The sequence below is a fragment of the Bombus vosnesenskii genome, unplaced genomic scaffold (assembly GCF_011952255.1).
Source record: "Bombus vosnesenskii isolate JDL3184/JDL3185 unplaced genomic scaffold, Bvos_JDL3184-5_v1.1 scf7180000013403, whole genome shotgun sequence".
Classification (NCBI taxonomy): Eukaryota; Metazoa; Arthropoda; class Insecta; order Hymenoptera; family Apidae; genus Bombus; species Bombus vosnesenskii.
In genome coordinates this window covers 268,975-289,014 of record NW_022883026.1, presented here as the reverse complement: position 1 = coordinate 289,014, position 20,040 = coordinate 268,975, and the positions used below count along the sequence as shown (strand labels likewise).

Here is a 20,040-nt window from a genome sequence, read left to right as displayed (position 1 = left end):
TCGAGTAACATCAAAGTATGTACTTGTACTACGATTCCTACATCTCCGCGCTACCGCGTGTTCTCGGCAACGAGGGTTTCGTAGTTCCACTCACCTCCTCCTTTCCCTCCTTTATCTCCACACCACGATTTTCGTTACCCACCGCCATCACCATCTTTTCCACCTTCTCGACCGCAACAGCGCTTTCATGCATCCCTTTTCGTTCCCACATGCAGTGGACGACAAGGTGTTAGTCATCTCAAGGACGTTTGCTGTAATTGGGATAGGTCGGATAGATATGGTGGGAGCGGGGGTGGGGAGGTTGATGAAAAGAGACGGGACGAGGTTAAAGAGAGGGAGGTACGTTGAGAGTAGAAAAGTGGGGGGAAACGAAAGTAGCAAGAGCGAGAGGGATACACGGTTAGAGAGAACTAGCGGCGATGCGTGCGTTTCTGTAAATGGCGCCTGGCTGAGCGTCGCGCGTCACAGTGTCCTCTCTTTCTCTTTCTTGTGGCGCAGCCGTGAGCAGTGAGCACTAGTGAGCAGGGCTCGCGCGCGTCGTCGTAGCACGGTAGTGCGTAGTGCATCAGTCCTGGACCGGAGGTTGTACCGTGAGATACGCGAAAATCTGATGCGAGTGAACGGTTACCGGTGACATCTTTTTTTTCGTGGTTTGTCATGGCGTGTTGTGTCGCATTTATCGTAAGTGAACGTCGATGCTAGTGGTACTTAGCGTTGAATTGGCATGCATGCAACATGGAAGAAGGTGCGTTAGTGCTACGATAGTGGTTTCCAAGCCAGGAGAGTTCCGCGACAGCAACGCCGCCTGTACACGGAACGAAGAGTATATCGGCTGTTATCGCCTCCTACTTCTCTCCTCTTCTTCCTCCCCTTCATCCTTGTCCTTACTATCAACACGCAGCCGCCTCTTCGCCTTTGTTCGGACTCGTGCGAGCTCGTTGCCACGGGCACTACGGAGGCCGCCTCGCAGGTAAAGACCGATTCAGGGCCGATACTGTCACAAGATACTAGCGCGCGCGCGCGCATATACACAGGCACGCGCGCGCGCAAACACGCACATAACAAACAGAAAGATAGATCGAAAGGAAAAGAGAGTGCTCGTCACCGTTGATGCACCGTTCGTGTTTCATCATTCTCGGTGGGAATACCAGACAAAAAAAAAAATAAAGATTGTGAGGTTAGGAATGGAGTCTGTTCGCAGTCACCGACGTAGGTGAAAATGTAATTAAGTTCCGTTCCACTCGGCTGACGTGAAACCGTGCGCCAGCGTAAGTCTTTCGATATACATATGTACCTGTGCGTAATACATTCGAGTGAAATGCGAAATATTTAGTAGTATCCGCACAATGTGAAACTATGTAGAAATATACCAAAGATAGGCGGAGATGAAAAAAGGTAGATAACCAGTCAGTTTATTTTATATACACCTTCCTACGTACATATTACCAGATTATCGATCATAGTTTGGTCAGTATCGATCCTGTTTCGGAGCTATAGGATATGTAATATACGTAATATCAACGATCAAATGATATTAAAAATTAAGCAGAAAAATTATTTATAACACGTATAATAACCAATTTTTCGAAACAAAGGTTCATTTACGTTTCTTGCATAGCATTTAGATGCATAGAAATGTTATCAGATCGGGTTATTTTAAGATGTAGAAAAGATATCATAAAATCATTACTAGAGTTGAGTGGTTTTACGTACTTTCAAAAGCGCAGTCAGTATTATAGCTGGCAATGAAAAGATCGTGCGTTTTCTTAGCATCTCAAGTTCATAGATTCGTCTATGGTGCAAATTCTATCGTGCGAACCTGTGGAAACCTGTTCTCCGTCGCGAGTTATTTCGATCACAGCGATCCACAGTTTCATTTCTGCCTTGAGTGCGAAAATGCGCATGCGTTGCGACACGGCTGTTTTGCTATTCTCACCGAATAATTTACAGCACGTGAGCTCCACGGGATCGAAGGCGTTCGTGACACGAGCGATATGTATATGAATCAAAGATACGTATGCTTATCTGAACGCGATGCTTAGGCGTGATCCGACGATACGTAGTAAGTGCAACGTGAATAGCGAGCGCAGCGACCGAGCTCGGCGATCGCTTGTGAAAGTTACCATCGATCGGACCACAAATTCATTCCGTACATTATTATTCAACATATCACCCTTACATGCTACTATTAATTAGATTATCTGTTATCATCAAGCTGTATATTCTAATATGTACCTATGATGATATGGTGTAGTTTTTCGCATCATCTGTAATTGCGTTCGGAATCGAGAAGTTACAATTTACAATAAATCGAGGTAAGGCAAGTGTCGGCACAGTTCTTGAGCATGATATTTATGTATGAGCGGTACTCGATTAGAGATACTTTTGATAGGAAACGAGATGGAACGTCGTTTGCGGATTTCTCTCCTACATATAACGAAAATAAAAGATGTTCAGTTTTTTTGTATCATACACAACTATATTGTGAACTCATTAGAAACAAATAGATAAGATTTTTCCATTGAAAGTGAGCCTAAACGCGATTTCATTTGGTTCATTTTTTATTCAAATTTCGCATAACACCGTAAAACGAAGCATGCTACCGAGTTATACGATAAATATGTCGTATATATATAGTCCGAACGAGATTGTATTTAGACCCGTTTTAATTGGAAAAACTCGATCTATCTGTTAATATTTTCACGAGTGTAGAATAATAAAATAAACAATTTTTTATTTCCGTTATGCGCTGTTCGCACTTATCTTTCTGAATGCATAGCCAATCGCCAACGGTGGGGACTTGGTCTGGCGAAACGTGGTGGGGATACTACTGTTACAATGATCCGGGGTGAAAAACGTTACAATGATCTGCAGACCACTATACTTTCGCGTATTATGGTAAATGTTAACGCTTTTTTGCATTGATCTTGGCGTTATCATTAGTGTTATTGTCATTTGACAGCGTTAGCAGCCATTAAATCGATTGTTACATGCTATATTAACAGATATGTTACGATTACATTCGACTCGCGTTGCAAACAATTTATTTTTACACTATGCAAGATTCGATGAAACGATAGCTATAATAGATACTTGTGCAAAGCAAAGAATCGGTACTTCAACGTATGTAAACTCTCATCTTTTCTCGGTAAACACGATGATAGCTATATGTGGTGGTTTCTTACAGTATCACATCGGTTGTAACTATTATAACTGGCTTAGTTCCATAATGGCTTCACCATGCGTCCGTCTATTACCTTTCGGCATCACTTACAGTCAGCGCCATTCTGCAAGTTGTATTCTTTGTTCCGAACGATAATAATTCCCCGTGCATTTCTTCAAACAGCAAACTTTTCCAATGCGTATTAATTAAGAAGGTTAGGTTTCATTAGCCGCTCAATGGCAAGTATAACCCACCTTTACTATTCATCGTATTACACACGTTTGTCGTTATATGAAATATGATTTCGTAAAAAGCTCATGCAAGTGTATGAGATGGTGATTCTCAAGTAAACAAAAGAACTTTCGCTGCTCAGGTCACTGATGCAGTGCAACGATGAACTAAGCGATTCAACTTGTATGCACGGCTGACTAATAACGTTGCGTGGCAAAAAATATCTTTAATATTTTTATAAAGTCAGTCTCTTCGATAAGATGTTCCGCTAGAGCCATTGCATTATGCGCATAACCATTCTCGTATAATTTGAAATAGCAGGTTGCTCCTTTCCATCGTTGTTTCTTCGTTCAAACGATGAAACAAGTGTATTCGGAAGATTCTTTCTCTCTCTCTCTCTCTCTCTCTCTCTCTCTCTCCCCTGTCTCTTCTTTCCTATAACGAAGGTGGCACGTTTATGATTCACCGATACAGTTCATTATTATTCAACGCGTTTCATCGTCTTTGATATGTTAATCTTTTTCATAGATTTTGTTTTACAAATTATAGAACGTATTAAAAGAATCAAAGAGAAAACAAAAATTGCATTTCAGTATCCGTAGAATACTTTGCTCGATATAGAAATTTCTCGTATAGTCCGAGTCGAATGGTTGTTGCTATGTGCAGTTTCTTGCTCTTTCCTGTGTACGAGACCGCTCGTTAGTTCTTTTTAAACCTCCTACATATTTCAGATAATCGCACTTTGGTTGCTTTCTTCGTCTTTTTTATCTTTGTCACGATTAAATTCACACAGCAAAGGGGAATCAAATCTCAGGAGTCGGTTTCGCGTTAAAGTACGCCCTCTTACCACGCGATTATCGAATTTTCTTATAAATAGCCTACTACAAACGAAACACACAGATTATTAATATTACCATTCGTACGGTTGAGTGCGAGAGAAAAGGTAGGAATGGGGAAGACAACAGAGTGTTGGCGGTGCCGGCGGCAGGTAACAGTGCATGCCAAATGACCGAGGAATTCAACTGTCGTTTCCATGTATGTTCTATCACCATTGCCAATCAATGAGACATTGGGCAGGTCGCCATCGATTATGAAACAATTCCGAAATTCGACGGTTCGTTACGCTCGTTTCGTTTTACCGCCGGCGAAAATATTAACCATTACCACTTACGTGGCACAGGCTTCACTTCCGGTCGCGCTGTATTTTATTATGGTGGACGCAGATACACATTGAGCGGAACGCCACGCAAACTCGAACTGTTTTAGCAGTGGATAAGGTTGCGTTACCCTTTTAATTCGGGATCGGTAAATCCGATCCTGGTCAGATCTGTCGCTAACCACATCCGCCGCCGCTGTTGCTGCCACCACCGTCGTCGTCGACTCGACGCTTTACGAGAGTCACTGAGAAGCACATCGAGATGCCCGCGCATGCAACTCGTCATCGTCATTGCCGTCGTCGTCGTCGTCGACTATACGTTCGTGACCCTACCTATCGTATACGTATTACTGTATATGCTAGTCACAGGTGTGTATATATATACGCACACGCCTATATGTATGTATATATGTATATGTGTATGTAATCGCGAGACTGCAACCTACTACTCTTTTAATAGACGACGGAATAGGTCTATAGACACACGCTAGACGTCGTCCACGGTCAATGCTTGGCACATGGCGACACCGGGACTGAACGTTGAATGAAATATTTTCGAGAGCGTATCCGGTTGCGTTCGCAGGCACCCGTCGATCGGCTGACTTCGATGACAGTTTTAGCGTTACCAAACTGATCGGGAGATTGAACTTTTGATGCAACGCATGCATTTTCTATTTTTATACTCTTTTATCTTTTTTTCAAATCTCTAATACCTCCAACTTATGTAATGAATTTCGGTATCTACTTGGAATGTTATGTAACGCTAATTTTTATCGCGAATTTTTTTAATTAAATGCAATATATATGTATAGCGAATGTTTTAAGAATTAATTAAAAACTGCAAGTCGGTATCTCTATTTATTAGATTAGGCTAGTTTATTTCAATGTATAGGAATATAATATTATATTGGATTAGAATAATTATTAAGTATATGCGATATATTATCATTATTGCGATTGTTATTTTTAGGGCACATATCTCGCTTGTTGTCGAGCATGTTATATACTTTTATAGTATTGATAAACTGATACTTATATGCATACATACACATACGATGTTAATTATATAGTATCATCGAGCCTTAATGTCAAACGGTTCACATTTCTCGGTTGAGATATGAATTTTTATTATACTCGATATTCTATTATAATTTTATATTTTTATACATTTTTCGAGTGTTACAAGACTTCATAAAAATAGAAGGCATTACATTTAGCGATTTATAAGTATCGATGATTTTCTTATCAAGCCTTTCTCACGCCTTTTCACTGATGGGCCTAGAATCACCGTTATAGCATAGCATGTTTGATATATTTTTCGTAAAGGGAAAGAAAAATTGCTGACCGAATGTCGTGTCTTTTATCACGTACAACATGATCTTTCTTGCGTGCAGTTTTTTAATAATATATAATTGAAATAAATCCAAAAATTCTATCATCGTATCCAGATAAAATAAACGATTTGTTTTACCGGCAATCGTATCTAATCGAAGAAATGGGACAATTTATGCTCGTACGTGAGCGATATTAACACCTACAACGGTAGATTGTTATCCTCCGGCGTACTTTTCGAGACTTTATCGTCGTATTTAAACATCTTTTGTTAATTGTCTTTTATACAAAATAAGATTGAAACAATAAACGACCGAGTAACGCTAAGCGTTAGATTTGAAAGTCGACAAATGTGTCTTTCCAACCAGCAAGAATCGAAACTTTGTATATAAATTAATCAAATGGTGGATTGAAACATCCTTCAGACAGAAAAACAAGATACGAAAACCGCTCCCATCGATGTCGGGAAATCGGAAATCTAAAAGTTCTTGGCAACAGGACATAAATAAATTAAGATACCAAATCGAAAAATTGTAACATTTTTGCTCTGGTCTTTTCCCCTCTGATTAGATTTAGAATTTTCAACGAATCCTCTTAAAAGATGAAATGCAAAAGTAAAAAACGAACAGAAGAATAAAGAAAATAGTCTAGAAGCGCGGAGAACAAAGACTTCTTTTTCTAGAACGACTAGCGTCAGTCTGGGCGTTCTTCGATCATGAGGCTCAATTGAGGTGCGTCGCCTGTATACTCTAGTGGGTGATCAAACAAATTACATTATGTGGAATTGCAAGCTCAAAAGCCCGCCTATTAACCACCGTTTGTGGGCTGCAGCGGTATACGTGTGTAGTATGCATACGCGTGACGCAAATATATAGAGACTTTCGATTGATTCTGCGTGTAATAATAGCACAACAGGGCGGTGCTGCCGTGCAGTCTGCTAGCTCGCAACTGATTATGAGGTGCACAAGGCAAAAGATGACTCTGCCAATTATCCTCATCGATCGTCTTCTTCAAATGAAATTTCGATTTCGTCGCAATTTCACGTTTCGGTCGCGGGCCTTATTTGTTGCGCGACAAACATATCGATAGAGGAAGAAAAGGAAACGTCTCTGATCCGTGTCATTATTAACGTTTTTAGATACATTTCACTTGATACAATGTGCGCTTGATTAGGGTTTGAAACGTGCGTCCGAAAATCATCGTTATTCAACGCGAGGTCCGTCCTTTTTCCATTCGAATTCGACTGCGTCGAAGCGAATCGCAAGTTTAGTTTTGCATCATCGACGATATTGGTGGAAAAAAATATCCGGTTGAACGCGCAAACACTCGTACGTTGTTGATTCCGTTCGTTATTTCCTGGACTATCGTACGTTATAATTTGCCAATTAATAATATTAGCGAACGAGCGACGATCGAGGACGAGTGGCAGATCAATTTTTCTAAAATACTATCAGCTTTAGAAGGATGGCATATTTACCGTAGATTCGTTGACACTCGATTTCGAAGGCGGTTTATATCGTAGTCGATGGTTTTCTTCTAGTTTTATAAAAGTGGAATTTGTTAGAGTTGATAATTTGCGACTTGTAAACTTTCGCTAATTGCAGATACTGGGTCGTGTAAGCAAATGTGGAATATCGAAGAATTGAAGTATTTTAATAATGTCGAATTGCCGCGCATTGATTAATGTAATTGAAACAGACTTTGGAGAAATTGTCTGGTAGCCGGCCGGAAAAACACCACTGTATTTAATAGGCATGTCGGTACCACGTTGTATAAACTGATGGTGAAACCGATTCGATTTTCGGAAGATTAAAGGAATTATTTATTGCAGGCGTATGGGTATTTATACCGCTGAAAAAATGATTTCCCTCGCGCAAATGTGAAAGTTCAAGCGATTCTAAGACTGAATGAATCGTAGCCAGTTTATTGTTAGCACGAGATCGATAAAGAATAATCTACATATCGGACACTCGTGGTTTTTCTTCGATAATTTGCGATACGATAAAGAGCGAGGGCACCTATTAAACTGATACGCCGGTAAATATCGTGAATCGTAACAGCGTACTCAATGCCGTTTTATCTAAGACTTGAGCATTTTCCGTGTTATGTCATTGAGCCACGAGGTACTATGAGACAACAGCCGGAACAATTATCTTGTTGCAATCGTGACTAACGATGCATCCAACTAAACGGAGCACGATCGTTCTTGATTAATTTCATAATTTTTATGTCGCTCGCAGAATATATATTTGAACAGGACGCAATTGAATAGGGCAACAGGCTGATAGTTCCAAAAATATGTGTCTATAATATAATTAGTCTAGTAAAAATAATTACAAGTGCGGAAAGTTACGGTGAAAAGACCAATGACACGATCAATGTTATAATAAACGATATTTTGAAAATATTCGAGAAGATGGCGAGAAATACGTATTTAATTTGAAACAAGAAAGAGTTTTGTTAACGTAGAAGCGTATCGCTTCTTGATCAAGTCAAGATGTGACTTGTCATGTTTTTTCTTGATCTTGCGTGATCTTAGTATATCCTGTATTTTGACTTTTTTTTTATTACTCATTGCACGAGGTAAAGCAGTAACCGTTTTGACAACAAAAACGATACAGATACATTTTCAAAAGATTTCTTTTTTAGTAACTTTATTAGTATGTACATATACAGGGTGGTTGGTAACTGGTGGTACAAGCGGAAAGGGGGTGATTCTAGGCGAAAAAAGAAGTCGAAAATATAGAATAACAATTTTTCGCTTGAGGCTTTGTTTTCGAGAAAATCGACTTTGAATTTGCACGCGGTACGTTATAACGGATCTCACTGTAGATCGTTGTCTCGATGGAAAAATTAAAAAAAAAAAAGGAACAAAGCCTCGAACGAAAAATTTTTATTCTATATTTTCGACTTCTTTTTTCGCCTAGAATCACCCCCTTTCCGCTTGTACCACCAATTACCAACGACCCTGTATATATACTTAGATATTTTTCAATACAACCACCACCCTTATTTGAACACTTATCGTAACGCGAGTCGAGTTTTTGTATACTTTTCGACATATGTATATACACTTGCGTGGCGAGTTCATATAACCATCGTTTCACAGCGTCCTTTACTTTGAAACTTTAAATCATCGTCGCGAGTGAAATGTTATCCACGGAAAAACTCAATTTTTCGAAGAAATGGTAATCTGACTCGTCTGACGCCTACGCATTTTTTAAGGCTCTCTGTGATGAAAGAACAGAACATTTACGTACGGATCAGGCACAGTTTCTTTAACCGCATTGAATCTCTGTATCCATCGTTTTACGAATGATTCAATCGCAATCTACCGTAAACTCGACGGTGAGTTCCTTCTCGAGGAAAGTTTTCAACATTAAAAGATCGTTAACCATAGAAAGGAGACTAAAAAGGAAACATCCAGCAGACCTCACAAAGGATATATCTTAACAAACACGAAGATGGTACCCCATTGGGGGTAGCCACCCACGTGATAATCAAACAGATAAAAAATTCTACCAAATGTCCAAATTGGACAAATTGTGAATGTGAAATTTTAAATAAAAAAAAAAAAAAAAATAAAAAAGATCGTAAAAGTGCGACAGGCCGTACTCGCTCATCCACAGGATTTTCGATTTACAACGCAACTTCAAATGCTACTTATATGAAAGTACGACAATATTGATTATTTAAAGACGAAATTCAAGCATATCCCATCGCTTCATACGGCTTCTATACGTAAACGACTATTACTTCCTCGACGACCTTCGTACCTTACATTCCAAAATACTTTACCTCGCACAACATCGTTACGAAACCAGTTAAATCTGCACGCAGTTTATCAATCAAGATACAGAAATGCACATGGTTAAAGAGACCTTTCTCCGAATTATCGAGCTATCGCCTAATTCGACTACGCAGCGACGCGACAATTCTTTTCCTCTTATTTCTGGTAATGTCAGCACGACTCACTGTTACATTCGGTTACACCATTAAATACTCGTACTTCGCGTTAGTACTCGTTTAGAATTCCACTGACGCGGATAAAAAAATGCTTTACATTCCTTCCGTCAACTATAGCACGCGTAATAGTATCGGTTCTGCTATTACTACTATTACTCGCGATTACGCATCGACTCGTCGTCGTTCAGGCATTTATTTGTAGATTTTCATTCAACGAGTACTGCTAAGCGCTAACTGTAACTTATCGACGTCCTTCCTCTACTCGTTTCCCACTCTACTCGTCTTTGCTTGCTCGCAAACGACAACCAGTTATCGATTACCTATTACAACCAATGAAGATGAAAAAACGACATTATGCCGTATCGTTACCGTGGCTCGTCTCTTCTGCTCTCCCTCCAATCGGATTTATTACGTAATCCGTGTCTCTTCTTGGCTTAGGTGATTCTGCGATCGCGGTCATCGAGCAGAGAGCTACCTGATGCCAGTTATAGCTTATTTTAAATATGTATCATTGTTCGATAGCTATTCGATCGATATTTTGCAAATTTCGAAGGATACCGATCCTTCTCCTTTCTAAATGTCTCCGCGGTAAGATAAGGCGGTAGATAGACTCGCGTCTTCTGCACATGGAAAATATCCATCTTTTTAATTAGCTTGGTGCAGGTTTCTTCAAGCCACAGTTTACGCATAGTTTGTAACGGTTTTGCTCGTTCTGCATTCAACGTCGATTTGTACATCGATAAGCAATATCAATGAAAAATCACACAATAACATTGTTCAAGTATTGGTATATATTAGTATATTAGTATATATTAGTAGTGAGAGAGCTAGAAGCGATGACGCCTGTGTAATGTTTCGTTAAATCGGATAAGCGAATAATTTAATCGGCAAGAGTTCAATCAACATCGGAACTATCAAAACCTTCAAAATAATAATTTATTAACTTTCCTGTTTTTCTTCCTTTTTTTTTTGTTTATAGTTAAAGTACACGGATACCTGCGGCAAAATCAATCGGTCATTAACCAACATTTCGTCCTAATAAGTGGATTTGTATGTTTTTGTCTATCGTTGATGTCGGTTCTATGACCGTCGACGATTTGTCGCTTCTTTGGTAGTCGAGTAAATAAATGTACGTCATATGCATGATCAATAGTCAATGGACGTATTGGCATCGTCGGCAATGATTACTCATTCGCAAATATGAACTATCATTACTAATAGACCGATTCTAACAATGAAATCTTCAAATCTTGAGAACGTATATTTTTTCTATTCTCTAATCTATTTAATCGATTACGATTATCATATTATTTTCCTTATCGAAGAATTCGATATCTAAATAAATTAGCTTCTGTCTTATGCGATTTGTTTTAGTCGAAGTAAAAACTAAGATAAGAACTACTTTAATAGAAAACTCGAGCTTTAACTCTGTCACTTGTATTAATATCACATTCACGTGCTGCATCTCACGATTCTCTGAAATTTGTCAATCATTATGAAAACGACCGATTGTTAACCGTTACTTTTTCTTTCTCTTATTCCTCTCGCGCAATGCTTACACCTACCGTATACGTGGTAACGATAACGCGCTAGCGTATGAGGCCAGATAAGAGAGACAGCGAAATGTGCGTATTTTTATATTACAATATTCGAACAAAGGCAATAATCCGTCAGAGTTTCTGAAAGAAGAAGTATTCAAGCAGCGAATTTAATAAATCCGAAATGAACGTAGCTTGTTGGAAATGCGTAACCTCAGACTCGCATCGTAGTAGCAAGCGGCAAACCTACGTTCTTGACGTGTATCTATAAGTAGTACTCTGCTGTATCAACGAGACAAAGATTCTTTCGGTTCTAATAGTTCCTTTAACTATTCTTTGTTGGAATTCTGCGAAACAAGATGCATTCTGGAACATTTTGCTGCTGCATTTTTGCCAACAGGATAAAGTACTTCTTCTTTGATCATCAGCCCTATGAAACCAACCATGCATGTAGAAACATACTTACGTGGACCAGTTGTGTGGCAGTAGAATGAATGTCTAGCGGTGTACACGTGACCAGAGATCAGCCAATAGGTTGAGGCCCATTCAACATCGCTTTGACTGCAGTATCGTATCTACTCCGCACACACACATTGTATGTATTTCGAACTTAAAGATAAATTCGATAGTCGATTACGTATTTTCATTGAATTTTTCGCCTGAAATTCATACAATTCTGTCCTCTGCGGCCATCGATTTTACACCGTTTCCCATTCCCTCGTTCTCTCTTTATCGATTCATACGTTCGTCACCTAGCCACCAAGAAATCTTCTGTTCGCATATCACCCTACCTATTCCGAGCGGATTTCATTCATTCCAGTGGAAATATACCATTGCAAGGATAAGCCAATTGTATCATCGGATTTTTTCCCGTGAAGACATACGTGAGATAGATAGAAGATATCTGGACAGTTTTATCGTATAACTTAGCAACAAAGTAGCTTTACTATCGCGTCTTCATTTTCGATGGAAAGTAATTCAGCAAATTATTATGCCGATTATTACGTGGAGAATGTGAAATTTCAATGTTTAAATTATCGAATATGTACAATTCTGCTTTTAACGTAAAACTTTCTTTCAGGCTAATTAACAATGCTAACTTATTTTGCTTAATAATAATAAGTAATAGTTATAGATATATACATATAGGTAGAACGCGTGATATTCGAAAGCAAGCTTTTCAAATCTATTTCCTCCTATCTAATGGCCAGAGCCTTAATATACAAATTTTAAAAATTATCGTAAACTATCGATCGCCGATACGTCGAACGAAATTGTTCTATCATATTTTACATATAACGACAAAAGAACGCACGCGCTTGTTAACCTTTCTCTGTAATATTTTACTTATTTATAACCATTTTATAAATATCGATATAGTAGACGTGGAGTAGGCGATATCAGATATGCAACTTTCTTGTTCATCAATCAAGAAATATTCTTTATCTTTATAGCATCGACGTTAATTAAAGTACTTCTCAACCGTTCTCAAAAAACTACGAAATTTGCGGAAAAGGAAATATAAATCTAGAAGCTATACAACTGTATCTAATATTTCTTTTTCTGTTACGATATTATTCTTGCCTATGTCAATTTTATTTCATAATAATAGATTTGACGTATCATAGTGACTTTACCGGGTGCGAGCATCTTTATTTTCCTGCAAATTTTCTTAGCTGTCGATCAACTTTGCCACAGTTTTTCATCTTTTACGTTGCAACTCCACTCTGGTTTTACTGAACAGAGAAACTTTGACAATTTGACACTTTAAGAAATAAATACTTCTGTAGGGAAATAACAGAGAGAAAGAGAGAAATAGGAGGATGTAAGAAGGAGGGAAAAGGAGCTACCTATTTCCCTACACTTTAATATACGATTAAAACAGGAAAGATGACACGTGTTTTGTGCCTAATATCGGACTCCGAAGTTCCCTGTATCGTTACTTCCTGTTCTGACGCATGTCGAATTTCTAAGAAACCTTTTTCGTGTCTCGCGTGGAGTTAGTACACAGAGGCTATCCACGTGAAGTCCCATAACGAGGTTACGCCATTCATCGACAGCGCACGAAAGTCTATGAAGGGAAATGCAGAAGGGGAGTCGAGTCACTACAAGGTACTCCCGCAGTACCTCATTGATCAAGTCTTTACCGGGGTCGTGTTCTACCTCTAACAGAGAATTCAAGTGGAATTTGTAGAACTGTTTTTTAAACGACCTTCGAATAGTAGGTATTTAATTCTTTGCGGTTTGATACCACGACAATAAATCGACGAGATAACCGAACGACCGTAGTCTTATAGTCCTTTTTCTTCGTATTACGCTAAACACATGGTACGCTGTGAGTTTCATTTTTCTCTATATTTTCTATTTTATTTCGTATCTTGCGTTTTCTTCTCAATTTTACTCCGCTTTTGGGGCAGGAGACAGAATCAAGACCAAAAAACGTAAAAAGTTTGGACTGGGAAAGAAATTCTGTATATATATTACATATAATTATATGGTAAATTACTATTCATTAAACGTTATTGTCTCGTTTTAACCGTAATGTTCTTCGTAAAAGAATATTTTATTATATTCATCAAGGCATTGAATTGTAGTTTTATATTTAAGATAACCGAGAAAACTGTTGGTAATCCGAAACGATTTAGGGAAAGCGTTTTCGACTCTTGTCAGGAAGAAACTCGGAAACAGAGAAAATGCTTTTACGCCAATGAGATGCACGCACGGTAGTAGGTATATAGCGCTGTCTCTCTCTCTCTCTCTCTCTCTCTCTCTTTCTCTCAGTCGCTCACTCACTCACTCGCTTACTTACTCAGTCACTCGCTCACTCACTCGCTCACTCACTCACTCACTCACTCACTCGCTTACTCACTCGCTGTGTACGCGCACTCTGCACGCATATACCGAATCTCTCTTTCTGTCTTTCCGTTTCTTACGCCGTACTTACACACTTGTGTATGAATTGCGCTCAGGGCTGTAGCAAAGGATCAGCTAGTTTGAAAATTTCACCGTCCAAACGTCGTATATTAAAAATAATCAGTTAATAGTTGCTACGCTTCGGTTGGTTTCGCGGAAAAACACATATTACTTACGAATTTATTCGCATGTCTTCGCACATGATACGAAGAAAGTGTGTTATTGACTCGAGGTAACTTATAGTGGATTCGATAGAATAAAAAATCTCCAATTGTTTAAAGCTTAGCGTAGTATCGTTTAACGGTTATTATCATTCCTCGTGTAATGTAATACATACTAGTATAAATACCGTACCTAGTATAAGAACACATGCATATATATATTCGTCTGTCCGTGATGCTACTTGTGTACATAGTAAATATATATGCATATGCAAGTTGTGTGACGCATGAGCCTTCTACAAACGCTTACGCACGGGATACGAGAGGCTACTGTTACGCCAGATGTCTACTATGTCTACGAGCCACGAGGCATGCGTAGATTTTAATTTATGATCATGACACTTGACAAAAAGCAAGTGTTCCGCTTGGAGATTTAAAAAAAGGATATATTTTTGACGACTAACAGTTTTAGAACAAAAAATAATTTTTCCGTTAGTCGGGAAAAAATGTTACTTCTCTTCTAAAAATATTAATTATAATACCATACGATCTGGTAATTATTTACACATCCATATGACTAAGTTTCTAAAAATATGCTTCATTCGCTTATCACTGCACCGTCATATTTTATCGCTGTGTTATTGTACTTGTACTATCAAGCAATCTGTTCGTAGTATTACTTGCTTTACAGTTTTCACACCAAAATAAGAAAATACAATCAATTATGATAATCTTTGTGTGTGATAATTTTTGATATATCGAATCTCTATATATGATATCACATAGAATTTTAATGGAAAAGCAGAAATGAAGGCAGGTAATAATAGACGATAATGCAATGAGCGATACGCACAGTGTACAATATCTCGCTACTGATCATTCTGATTCGTTGTATTATTCGAAGGCTTTGAACGATGAATAATGATGTTGACTTAGAAGTTGCTACGTCTAGGCAAGCAGATGATCGTCTCTCACAAACAGTTTGAGTATTTTGAGCAAATATTTGTGGTTTACGAATAGTTTACAAATGCAGCTAAGAGGATATAATTATCGCACGTTTGTGACCATTTTGATAGGAACAGAATAAGAGGCAGCGATGGACCAAATAGATGTAAATCCTGCATTAAAAAAGTTATTTTGTTACTCGACTTGTTGTTAGTTGTTGAAAATCGTTAAACGTATTTCTTTCGATCCCGCGCGATCGAAGATATTCGACTCCTTTCAAAGGATTGGAAAAAGGAATTCTTCGTTTTTATAAACTAACATTGTTAAAAATACATCAAATATTTTAATAGCATTTATGATGTTCAGCTGTAGAACATAAACATAAAGATTGAGAATGTTCATTGATAATTTTATCGTGCTTTTATAAATAACATTTGTTTATTCAAATTATTACGAACCTAATAACCATTAGTTAACAACTATTAATTAAAGACAAAAGATTTGACGAATGTTTGCGTTAGAGTAGTATTTAATAACTTTTACGTTCAAATATTTTGAACTCTTAACTGGTATTTAACTGATATCTGTAAATCACAAACGAGCACAGTTTCATTCTGGCTTGTATTTTGTTGTTTACGCAACAAAAGCTATCGACAATCTCGTTAAAAATATCTAAATATATAAAAATATCAAAGAATTGAAATGCAATTCGTAATCGACCGAGAATTAAATAACTAAATACGTGATTAACAATATGAAACATAAATGATCAGATGTTACAAAAGCTATGCTATAATTATTCGCTGATATATGTATATAACTAGCTGATAGTATGCATGTGTTAGCTACTTTTTACGTATTTATAAGATACATCGTTTTATTCCTTTTTTTTTTAAATATAAAATACTCTCTTTTTTTCTTGCACATATCGTACACGTGTACTTCAAACTTTATCAAACTATCGATCATTATTTAATACCGATGAATTAGTATGCGCTGCTTGGTCGTTAAAGGGTGGGTCAAAATCATGGAGGGCACCAAGAATAGAATTTTTTATCTCTTTATTAGAGAAGTCCGGGTAGTATATTTATTTTCCATCCAAGAAATTTACGGTAATTATATATCGAACATTTGTTTATAAACTTTTTATATATACATATATATATATATATAAATGTATCGTAATTATTTGAATCGCATTACCTTAATTCGTAATTACCATTATTTGCTTATTATTTTTTTATATTATTTGCTCATTAGCTTCTAGTTTTGTTGGGTCGAGTGTCTTCGTTAAATCTTTCGGATAAAGATATAAAAGGTAAGAGAGAGAAAAAAAGCTTCCGTGGCCATTTATGGCTGAAAGTGTTTGTCGTATATTTAGAGTACGTGAAAATGGTGGTTACAGAAGTAAAACGTTAAGGTGATGACCAGAAAGCGAAACGAAACGAAATCTTACCGACGTTGCATTAAAGTAAATTCGAAAACATAATGCACCGTTCTTTAAAACAAACGAACAGACACATGGAGAAATTCCTTGAAACGAAGCAAGAGGCAATAGGAACGTGAACCTACGGGTCCGCGGGGAGCGTGACGACGGTCCTGAGGCTACAGACCGTCGCGTCGGCGGTGTAGCGCGCTCGCTGGTGTGCGTAGGTGTGTGCTCCGGGTTAGAGGCTCCTACACGTACACGAGGCTGGTGTGTGCCTCTGTGAGAGACCGTTTCGTACAGCAGGCTCGCGTTGGTGTGCGAGCAAGCCAGTCAGAATCCGTGAAGTAGCGGATTCCAAGTGTATGAGTGAAGTAGCGGCTGTCAGTGAATGTGCGCGCGCGCCGTTCTGGCTCGTTCGAACGGTTCGGTGGTGTGTACGCGACCATGCGCGTGTATACGTCTATACGCGGTCGACGAGATATGAAGTAAAGGCGGTGTGGTGGAGAACGAGGAGAAGAAGGTAGTAGTAGCAGTGGTAGCGGTAACGGTGGCGGTGGTGGTAATAGTAGTAATGGTAGTAGTATAGTAATTGAGTGTGTGCGTGATGCCTGGTTGGTTATATGGCTCGACAAGTCGCAGGCAGTTCAGTTGAGCAACCGAGCCTGAGCCCATACGTGTGCATGTGATGAAAAAGAGCGAGGCAAAAAGAAAGAGAGAGGGATCGCGTGTATGTAATTCGAGTGAAAAAGAAAGAGAAAATCGAGGACGAAACACGTATACTTAACGGGGAAGATGTCAATAATTCGGTGGTACTGTGATTCGCGTTTCTTCAAACTATGGTAAATAAGAATATATCATAGAGCATGCATCGATGACGACGTCATGACCGTGTCGTGGTTTTGTAGTCACCATCTCCTCTCGGTTGGTCGTTCGGTCTACTGTGACGGATTTCCGTGATGCGAGTGCACGCGTATTCACTCGAAAGAGCCAACGACGAAAATTACAGCAACGGCAAGGGCGGTAGAAGCCCGGCACGTAGCGACGCGGCGCGCCGATGCTTCCCGGGAATTCGAGTCGATCCTTACGTTGATCGTCGATACTCACGGCACATACCTAGGTGACACGGTGGAGTGGCAGTCTCGAGACCACGACGATGACGACGACGGCGACGCACGGCGACGGCGACGATGGCATTCATAGTCCTGGTGTATATACGTGTGTTGCTACGCGCGCGTGTGTAAAGTCGCTCCGCGAGAATATTTTTTTGTGTGCGTGCTATTCGTTTGCTCGCTCGCGCCCGCTTGTGAGCTTCCTTCTGGGAACATAGTTGCGTACGGAATATGTGTGTGTGTATGTGTGTGTGTGTGTGCGCGCGTGCGCGCGCGCTCGCTCCACTGTATATACATACACGTGCGCGAACCTCTTGCATTGTGTGTCAGTGACTCTCCATGCTCTTGGTGGAAGTAAGTGAGGTAGTTCCATCGCTGTCACGAGCATCCACTACCTGCCCTAGGAGTCTTACTATACGATGCCTATATCGTCTCTCGTCTATTTATACGACGACCATACACGACTCGTAGTTGCCTCTTCTCCCTCACCTTTTCTCAATCACTCCTTTAATCCTCTCTCTTTCTCTAATAAACACATACACACACTCTCTTTCTCTCTCTTTAACTCTCTTCCCCTTTCTTCCGTTTCTCCCTTGCTCTCTATTTCTCTCTCTCTTCCTTTTTTCTGCTTTTTCTCATAGTTTCTCTGTCTCTTGCTTGCATTCACTCTGCTGCCCCACCAGGTTTCCTCTTTCGTATCGGCTCCCTTTCTCCCACCTCTCTCCCCACGTCTTTCTCTTCTTCTGCCTCTCCTCTCCCCTCGGTTCGTGACGACATCCGCGAACGAGCAAGCGACTCGGCTCGAGTCGCCTCGAGTCGAGCCGAGAGAGCCGCGCGCCGAAGTCCGCCGTACACCCTCGTACTTACGTACACGCGGAATGTGCCGCCAGGAATTCTCTCTCACAATGGATTTATTGTGTTAGTGAGTAATAGCGGCGTGTGCGCGATAGTGTATCGTGTGAGACGACCAGAAGACGCTGACCAGGACGACAACGACGAAGACGACGATTACGAATTACGATTCCGACTACTACGACTACTACGACGCCTACGACGACTTCAACGACGACGACCAAGAGGACGACGAACAGAAAGAACGTGCGCGTCCGGCTTAACTCACGAGTCAAGATGGAGCTAGTAGACGTGGTACGTGAATTTCGCGAATTCAGTGCGATTTTTACTAAGAATCGTGCGCCTAGTGTACACCATATAAAACCCGATCTCACCATCTCTCCTCGTGTTTCTTACGTATTATTCGTGCTTTGTTCTTCTCTTACCAGTTTGCCTGTTAGTTTTGTGTCTCTAGTTCGACACGCGACTTTTATATTTTCGTGTATCACAACAGATTTTGCGGATCTCTTATTTTCGCTGGGGCTCGATTCGTGTCCTAAGCTCTGTGCTTCCATAACCTTTCGCGATCCGTTACGCGTACAAGGTTCTCCATAAATTTGATCAGTCGCTTTGTATATATATAAATATACATATATACGTCACATACATATGTACATGCACACGACTTTCTGTTACTTTATTATGTTCACTCGCTTTTCCCTCAAAGTGTTTGTGCTATTGTTGAATGCACTTCCAGAAACCAGACAATAGTTACGAATAGTGTTCGAACGTAATATGTATATCGGATTTGCGCGGTATGATTGATCATGCTGCGGCGGAATTAGCTGAATGGAAAGTAATTTTCTCGATTTGAAATAATAATTAAGGAAAAGTGCACTAAATGAAACCAGCAGCAGAGGATTATCAGTTCGCTGTAATTCTTAACGGTGTCTAGTAAGTGTCATACAATTTTATCCATTTCCAATTTATATCTACGAGACAAGATGTAACTGTTGGTATCGTGTGACATGCTATATATATGAATTTGTCAACGGTGAAATGTTATTCCAGTTCACCATAGAGATTCACTGTAGTACGTCGAATTTTGTACAGTGCATCTTTCCCGTGTAACCTCTATCCCACTTTACACATCATCAAAGTCTTTTGTCTGTCAATTTCTATATTAGTGTCTTCTTTAATGTTCGTCAAAAATAACATTCATCGATACTCTATGGCCGAAATGAAGAACCATGGCCATAGAATGGT

At 39.4% G+C, this 20,040-nt stretch overlaps 1 protein-coding gene across 3 annotated transcripts in view; it reads left to right on the top strand.

Moving 5' to 3' along the window:
• The first annotated feature begins 126 nt into the window (after positions 1 to 126).
• Positions 127 to 20,040, top strand: part of LOC117237853 (putative transcription factor capicua) — a 56,424-nt gene continuing 36,510 nt past the window's right edge. For all 3 annotated transcript variants that reach the window (XM_033502234.1, XM_033502233.1, XM_033502232.1), the window contains exon 1: positions 127 to 970. The gene's annotated coding sequence lies outside the window, so the exon portion shown is untranslated. The remainder of the gene's footprint in view (positions 971 to 20,040) is intronic.